We start from the raw sequence: 7,857 nt of genomic DNA, 5'->3' as shown, positions 1-7,857 counted from the left end.
CAGGTGCTAATACGGCGTTGTTGTCGCCGTTGGACGGAAACTTCACAGCAGATTAAAACTGGGAAAATGTTTTTTTAAAAACGCTTCAAAGAAAAGAAAAAACAACGTGTTGAGATCAAAATTTAGAGATTAGGAAAGTGCTGAACGTGCGAAAGTGTTACAAAGAAACAGGCTGTCGACTGTAATTGGGCCTAAATGTGTGTGTGTGTGTGTGTGTGTGTGTGTGTGTGTGTGTGTGTGTCTCTATGTGTGTGTGCGTGTGTGTGTCCGTCCGTGTGTGTGTGTGTGTGTGTGTGTGTCTCTATGTGTGTGTGTGCGTGTGTGTGTCCGTCCGTGTGTGTGTGTGTGTGTGTGTGTGTGTGTCTCTCTGTGTGTCTCCCTGTCCGTGTGTGTGTGTGTGTGTGTGAGTGTCCCTGTGTGTGTGTGTGAGTGTGTGTGTGTGTGTGTGTCTGTCTCTGTGTGTGTGTGTGTGTGAGTGTCCCTGTGTGTGTGTGTGTGTCTGTGTGTGTGTGTGTGTCTCCCTGTGTGTGTCTCCCTGTGTGTGTGTGTGGATGTGTGTGTGTGTGTGTGTGTGTGTGTGTGTGTGTGTGTGTGTGTGTGTGTGTGTGTGTGTGTGTGTGTGTGTGTGTGTGTGTGTGTGTGTGTGTGTGTGTGTGTGTGTGTGTGTGTGTACCTCTCGTGTGATTCATTTGCAGTTTACTCTCTCACTGTGAGAACCGGAGGCGTCGACTTCACTTCCACTCGGCGGCCGAACATGTTGCCGCGACATATTTCACGGCGCAGTCGAGCCAAACTCGCCCCGACACACACACACACACACACACACACACACACACTCACACACACACACAGGCGGCCATTGTTTTCGCACGCTTCCTGTTTTCACGGCGTCGTCGTCGTTGTTGTTGTTGTCTGATGAAAGTTATTTGCAGTGTTTGGTGTTTAATGAGACATATGCTGCTGAGGATGATGATGATGGTGATGATGAAGATGAAGATGAGCGCACACATTTATATTAATAACACTTCCTACTTTAACGTCGATCATAAAGAACGTGTGTGTGTGTGTGTGTTATTATAACAGTCACAGTTGGGAACACGAGCGGAGACGCTGCAGTTTGAATCTGTGACGCGGTGAAAGTGAGAAAAGTGCAATAAATCAGATTTAAGAGTCTCATCTCCAGCCTCTGATCCTGGATCAGGTCTCAGGGGCAGCAGCTCCAGCCTCTGATCCTGGATCAGGTCTCAGGGGCAGCAGCTCCAGCCTCTGATCCTGGATCAGGTCTCAGGGGCAGCAGCTCCAGGGGCGCCTAGGGTTCATCCTTTCAAAGTGAAAAGTGAAATAAAAAACAATAAAGTGCAAAAAATCAGGAAAAAACGAACTGTTAGAAGTGAAAAACATCAGTGAACAGTGAAAAATCATAAATATATATAAAATATAATGAACAGTGAAAATGTGAAAAGTAGAAAATAAAAACTGAGAAATCGGTAAAAATTAAAAAATCAGTAAAATTAAAGTATAAATTTTTTTTAAAATTGGTCAGAAGTGAGAAATAAAAAAGCGAAAAAGTAAAAAAAAAAACAGTTAAAGTGAAAAAATAAAAAAGTGAGAAAAAATCTAAATGAACAGTGAAAATTAAAATAATTAAAGTATAAAAAGTTTAAAAAAAAATTGGTCAAAAGTGAGAAATAAAAATAAAGAAAATCATGTGAAAAAATAAAACATAAAGTATAAAAAGTTAAAAAATAATCAGTGACAGTGAGAAATGAAACCCGTTGTCATGGCAACGCCTGAAATCATTGAATCAATCCTGGTCCCTGTTCGTCCTTCAGACTCACGGGGACATTTGTGTTCGCCTGATCCGTCCCAGCGTCCACTCCGAGGCTCGTTTCAGCCGTGGCCCTCAGGCCCCGTAGACCCCCCCCCCCTTGTAGACGTAGGCTGTAATTAAAGGGCGATTACGAGGCTGGAGCCTGATGAATGGGCGCCTAAATACTCTAAATACCTCCTGCTGCTCTGCTGTTGGACGCAGCGTGCACGACTTAAGTGATCCGGCTAATCAGTGGTCAGAATTAAAACAGTCACAGTTGTCTGGGAGAGACGGGGGAGAGAGAGGGGGAGAGAGAGGGGGAGAGAGAGAAAGAGGGGGAGAGAGAGGGGGAGAGAGAGGGGGAGAGGGAGGGAGAGAGAGGGGGAGGAAAAGTGAGAGAAAGAGGAGAACAGAAGGTGGAAGTGAAGGAGGAGGAGGAGGAAGGATGCGTGCTGTTGTGGAGGGAAGACGGCGCTCAGCAGACGGCGTCTTCGTCTCTCCTGCATAAATTAAAACACACACTGGCGTGATTAAAGGAACAGTCTGCGGGACGCTGAGGTGATACGGAGACTCATTAGCGCCGGACATGACGGCCAACTGCACGTCCGCCTTTGGCGCCGTGACGGCAGCAAACGTCCAACTTCCTGTTAAGGGGAGACGGCCCCAGGAGTGATCCGCGTTTCTGTCCTTTTCTGAGGTTTTTGTTCAACATTTATTTGATTATTTCACTCAAACTCAACTCTGTTTGCTCCTCCAGGCCCCTCCAGGCCCCTCCAGGCTCCTCCAGGCTCCTCCAGGCCCCCTCCAGGCCCCTCCAGGCCCCCTCCAAGCTCCTCTAGGCCCCTCCAGGTCCTTTCAGGCCCCTCCAGGCCCCCTCCAAGCTCCTCTAGGCCCCTCCAGGTCCTTTCAGGCCCCTCCAGGCCCCTCCAGGTCCTTTCAGGCCCCTCCAGGCTCCTCCAGGCCCCTCCAGGCCCCTCCAGACCCCTCCAGGCTCCTCCAAGCCCCTCCAGGCCCCTCCAGGTCCTTTCAGGCCCCTCCAGGCTCCTCCAGGTCCTTTCAGGCCCCTCCAGGCCCCTCCAGGCCCCTCCAGGCTCCTCCAGACCCCTCCAGGCCCCTCCAGGCCCTTCCAGGTCCTTTCAGGCCCCTCCAGGCTCCTCCAGGCCCCTCCAGGCCCCTCTAGGCCCCTCCATGCTCCTCCAGGCTCCTCCAGGCCTCTCCAGGCCCCTCTAGGCCCCTCCATGCTCCTCCAGGCTCCTCCAGGCTCCTCTAGGCCCCTCCAGGCCCCTCCAAGCTCCTCCAGACCCCTCCAGGCCCCTTCAGGCCTCTCCAGGCTCCTCCAGGCCCCTCCAGGCCCCTTCAGGCCCCTCTAGGCCCCTCCAGGCTCCTCCAGGCCCCTCCAGGCCCCTCCAGACTCCTACAGGCCCCTCCAAGCTCCTCCAGACCCCTCCAGGCTCCTCCAGGCTCCTCCAGGCCCCTCCAGGCCCCTCCAGGCCCCTCCAGGCTCCTCCAGGCCCCTCCAGGCCCCTCCAGGCCCCTCCAGGCTCCTCCAGGCCCCTCCAGGCCCCTCCAGGCCCCTCCAGGCTCTGGTAGAAGCAACATGGCGGAGGACCCGAAGAAGCGACCGAGAGGTGGATGCTACTAAAAAGTTCATTTTTCATTTTTTGCATCGACTGTTCTTCAAAAAAAAGCTTAAAAATGTTGTTGGCGGTGGCCATGGCGTTGGCGTTGGCGGAGGGGAGTGTCGGGGTTACACCGGGCCGTACGTCACATCACGGCGCCGGCCGTATCGTTGTCATAAAGCAGAAATCCTCTAGGGGGCGGTAGAAGCTACGCACTGTAGCACGGACTCCCTGACCTTGAACCTTCACCTCCAGCGTGAAGAGCAGAGTCGTGGCGCCCGTTTACGTTCACACGCCTGGAGGTCAGAGGTCACCGGACACTCCCCCCCCCCTCACAAAAGTTAAACCCGACTCTGGAGCGTGATTAAACTCCTTCCTGTCGACGCGGCGTGTTCTGGTCGGACCCTTCAGACGTGACACCGGCACCTTCCCTCTTCTGAACGCCGCCGCTGCTGCAGGTCGAAGGACGTGTGTCACAGCCTCTGATGGTTGCAGTGTCGTCCCGATGACACCGACCGAGGCGATCGGGGGAGTGTCGTCCAAACAGCGGCGGTCCCACGGTGCATCCCCTCAAACATCTCCATTTAAAACCAATGAGAGCGGCGCTGGAGGAAGTTGACGTGGCGTCCTTTGTCCCCTTTGTGCGTCTCTTGTTCCGCTCTTCAAAGCGCCAGCGGGGATAACATCACTGCATTGACCCGACCGCCGGCCCCCGCGTGGGTCAATTAGACCTCATCGCCGCCGCTAATCTCCCGCGGGACGCTCTCGGGGCTTCCAGTCGTACGGAGGGGGGGAACAGCGGAGCGCTTTAATGCCGACTAATGACGTGATGAGAGGAATCGCCCCATGCCGCTGGGAACCCGCTAATCCCACTTTGTTCCTCGCGGATTCCTTCAGAAAGCCCCCCCCCCCCTCCCCTCCCCCTCGTGGTCGCTGATCCCCTTCGTGTTGCGGCGACACAATGGGGCCCCCGCCCCCCCGAGCCCCCACGTCCACCTCTCTTTCTCTAAACACGGGGGGGGGGGGGGGGGATCAGGAGAGGAGGGCGCACACCGTGTTATTTGCTCCTCAATTAGCAGAAGAGTGCGTGTGCGTGTGTGTGTGTGTGTGTGTGTGTGTGTGTGTGTGTGTGTGTGTGTGTGTGTGTGTGTGTGTGTGTGTGTGTGTGTGTGTGTGTGTGTGTGTGCGTGCGTGTGTGTGTGTGTGTGTGTGTGTGTGTGTGTGTGTGTGTGTGCGTGTGTGTGTTTGTGTGTGTGTGTGTGTGTGTGTGGGGGGGGGGGGTTGTGTTGATCACTTCCTCTGCAAAAGGTGAGCGGACATTCCTCCGGGCCGGGTCGTTAGGGGGGTTGTCAGCGCGGAGCGGCGGCGGCGGCGGGAACTAAGAACCTGCAGGAGCAGCAAAGCCCCGGTGACGCGGTGATGTCACGTCTGCGCCGCGCGGACAGTTGCTGGCTCCGCCCACTTCTTTCAGCCTCATTATGGCGTCTCCTGTTCAACGGGGGGACGAGGGGGGTTTGGAGAACCTGTCCTCCCACTTCCTCTGGACTCTCTGAGACTAAACGCCCCCCCCGGGCGGGCGTTTAGTCCTGCAGGACCGGGGGTTCAAGTCCTGCAGGACCGGGGGTTCAAGTCCTGCAGGACCGGGGGTTCAAGTCCTGCAGGACCGCGGGTTCAAGACCTGACGACCTGAGACAAACCACCTTTATCTTATCTGAACCAAGTCCTTTAGAGACTAAACTTAACGGTCACTTAACCGTCTCCGTTAGTGACTAAACTTAACCGTCACTTAACCGTCACCGTTAGTGACTAAACTTAACCGTCACTTAACCGTCACCTTTAGAGACTAAACTTAACCGTCTCCTTTAGTGACTAAACTTAACCGTCTCCTTTAGTGACTCAACTTAACAGTCACTTAACCGTCACCTTTAGAGACTAAACTTAACCGTCACCTTTAGAGACTAAACTTAACCGTCTCCTTTCGAGACTAAACTTAACCGTCTCCTTTAGAGACTAAACTTAACCGTCTCCTTTAGAGACTAAACTTAACCGTCTCCTTTAGAGACTAAACTTAACCGTCACCTTTAGAGACTAAACTTAACCGTCTCCTTTAGAGACTAAACTTAACCGTCTCCTTTAGAGACTAAACTTAACCGTCTCCTTTAGAGACTAAACTTAACCGTCACCTTAGAGACCAAACTTAACCGTCACCTTTAGACTAAACTTAATGGTCTCCTTTAGAGACTAAACTTAACCGTCACCTTTAGACTAAACTTAACGGTCTCCTTTAGAGACTAAACTTAACCGTCACCTTTAGACTAAACTTAACCGTCACCTTTAGAGACTAAACTTAACCGTCTCCTTTAGAGACTAAACTTAACCGTCACCTTTAGAGACTAAACTTAACGGTCTCCTTTAGAGACTAAACTTAACCGTCACCTTTAGACTAAACTTAACCGTCACCTTTAGAGACTAAACTTAACCGTCTCCTTTAGAGACTAAACTTAACCGTCACCTTTAGAGACTAAACTTAACCGTCACCTTAGAGACTAAACTTAACGGTCTCAGATATTTGGATCCAATCAAAAACAGGAAGTGATGTAATAAGTTTAACGCAGACACATGTTTCTCAGTAAACGCGTTGAGACTCTTAAATGCGCTCCTGTCGTATTTGACGGCATCTCTGCGGTTCTGATCCGAACCCGTCTCGTCTCCGTGGGCTCGTTGGGCGCTTCTCTTCTCTTCAGAGACTCTTTTGTTTGTGGGCGCGTCGCGGAGCGGGCGGCGCCGGGAGACGCTGCACCCTCGGGTGCCAAGAACAGCTCAGAGACGGGGAGCGACAGATGGCTCGCTCCGTTTAAAACGGGTCCTCTGAGGCGTCGAGGGGACGCCGCCGGGCGCCCGCGGTTCTGCCGGGTCACAGGAAGCAGATGCACCTACATATGCTTTCCCCTCAAATGATCCCGCGGCGAGCGGAGAGGGACACGGCGGTCGGTTCTGATCCCCGAAGGTTCGGCCCGCAGGGATCTCTGGGTCTGATGCTCCACAGCAGAGGGGGGCAGGACTCTGCAGGTCCAGTTCGGCCCAGTTCGGTCCAGTTCGGCCCAGTTCGGCCCAGTTCGGTCCAGTTCGGTCCAGTTTGGCCCAGTTTGGTCCAGTTCGGCCCAGTTTGGCCCAGTTCGGTCCAGTTTGGCCCAGTTTGGTCCAGTTCGGCCCAGTTTGGCCCAGTTCGGCCCAGTTCTGGACTGTGTTGCAACAGGTTCGAAGGATATCGTGTAAAAATGTGTTAATTTACGAAACTGTGAACGGAAGTCGACCGCGGCTGTAACTACGGTTACGGGACCGGGTTAGGCAGGAAACCCACTCTCATCTGGACCCAGAGAACCTGTTTACATTCATCTGGACCCAGAGAACCCGTTTACATTCATCTGGACCCAGAGAACCTGTTTACATTCATCTGGACCCAGAGAACCCGTTTACATTCATCTGGACCCAGAGAACCCGTTTACATCCACACATCTGGACCCAGAGAACCCGTTTACGTTCATCTGGACCCAGAGAACCCGTTTACGTTCATCTGGACCCAGAGAACCTGTTTACATTCATCTGGACCCAGAGAACCCGTTTACATCCATCTGGACCCAGAGAACCCGTTTACATTCATCTGGACCCAGAGAACCCGTTTACATTCATCTGGACCCAGAGAACCCGTTTACATCCATCTGGACCCAGAGAACCGTTTAAATCCACACATCTGGACCCAGAGAACCCGTTTACATCCACACATCTGGACCCAGAGAACCCGTTTACATCCATCTGGACCCAGAGAACCTGTTTACATCCATCTGGGCCCAGAGAACCCGTTTACATTCATCTGGACCCAGAGAACCTGTTTACATCCATCTGGACCCAGAGAACCCGTTTACATCCATCTGGACCCAGAGAACCCGTTTACATTCATCTGGACCCAGAGAACCCGTTTACATTCATCTGGACCCAGAGAACCCGGTTCGAGCCTCGCTTCAGCTGGTTCTGAACTGTAGATTTCCAAAAGTATAAAAGTATATTTATTATATTTTTGATCTGAGGACGAAGCCGCAGCTTTTCTCTTCACTGACTTTAATAATAATCATAATTTATTTAAAGAAAGATGATTATTAAAGGAAACATCAGGTCCTGAGCAAAAACACACGCTAAAGACGAGTAAAGATGATACAAAAATGACTAAAAATGATACAAAAATGACTAAAAAAGATACAAAAATGACACAAAAATGATTAGAAATGATACAAAAATGACTAAAAATGATACAAAATGATTAGAAATGATTAGAAATAATACAAAATTCTTTAAAACTGATACAAAATGACAAAAAAGATACAAAATTATTAGAAATTGTTAATTAATTACTAGAAATTGATATAAAATTAC

This window comes from Echiichthys vipera, assembly GCF_963691815.1.
Source record: "Echiichthys vipera genome assembly, chromosome: 6".
In the NCBI taxonomy this organism is placed as follows: Eukaryota; Metazoa; Chordata; class Actinopteri; order Perciformes; family Trachinidae; genus Echiichthys; species Echiichthys vipera.
The sequence above is the reverse complement of the archived record's forward strand: the minus strand, read 5'-3'. Positions refer to the sequence as shown.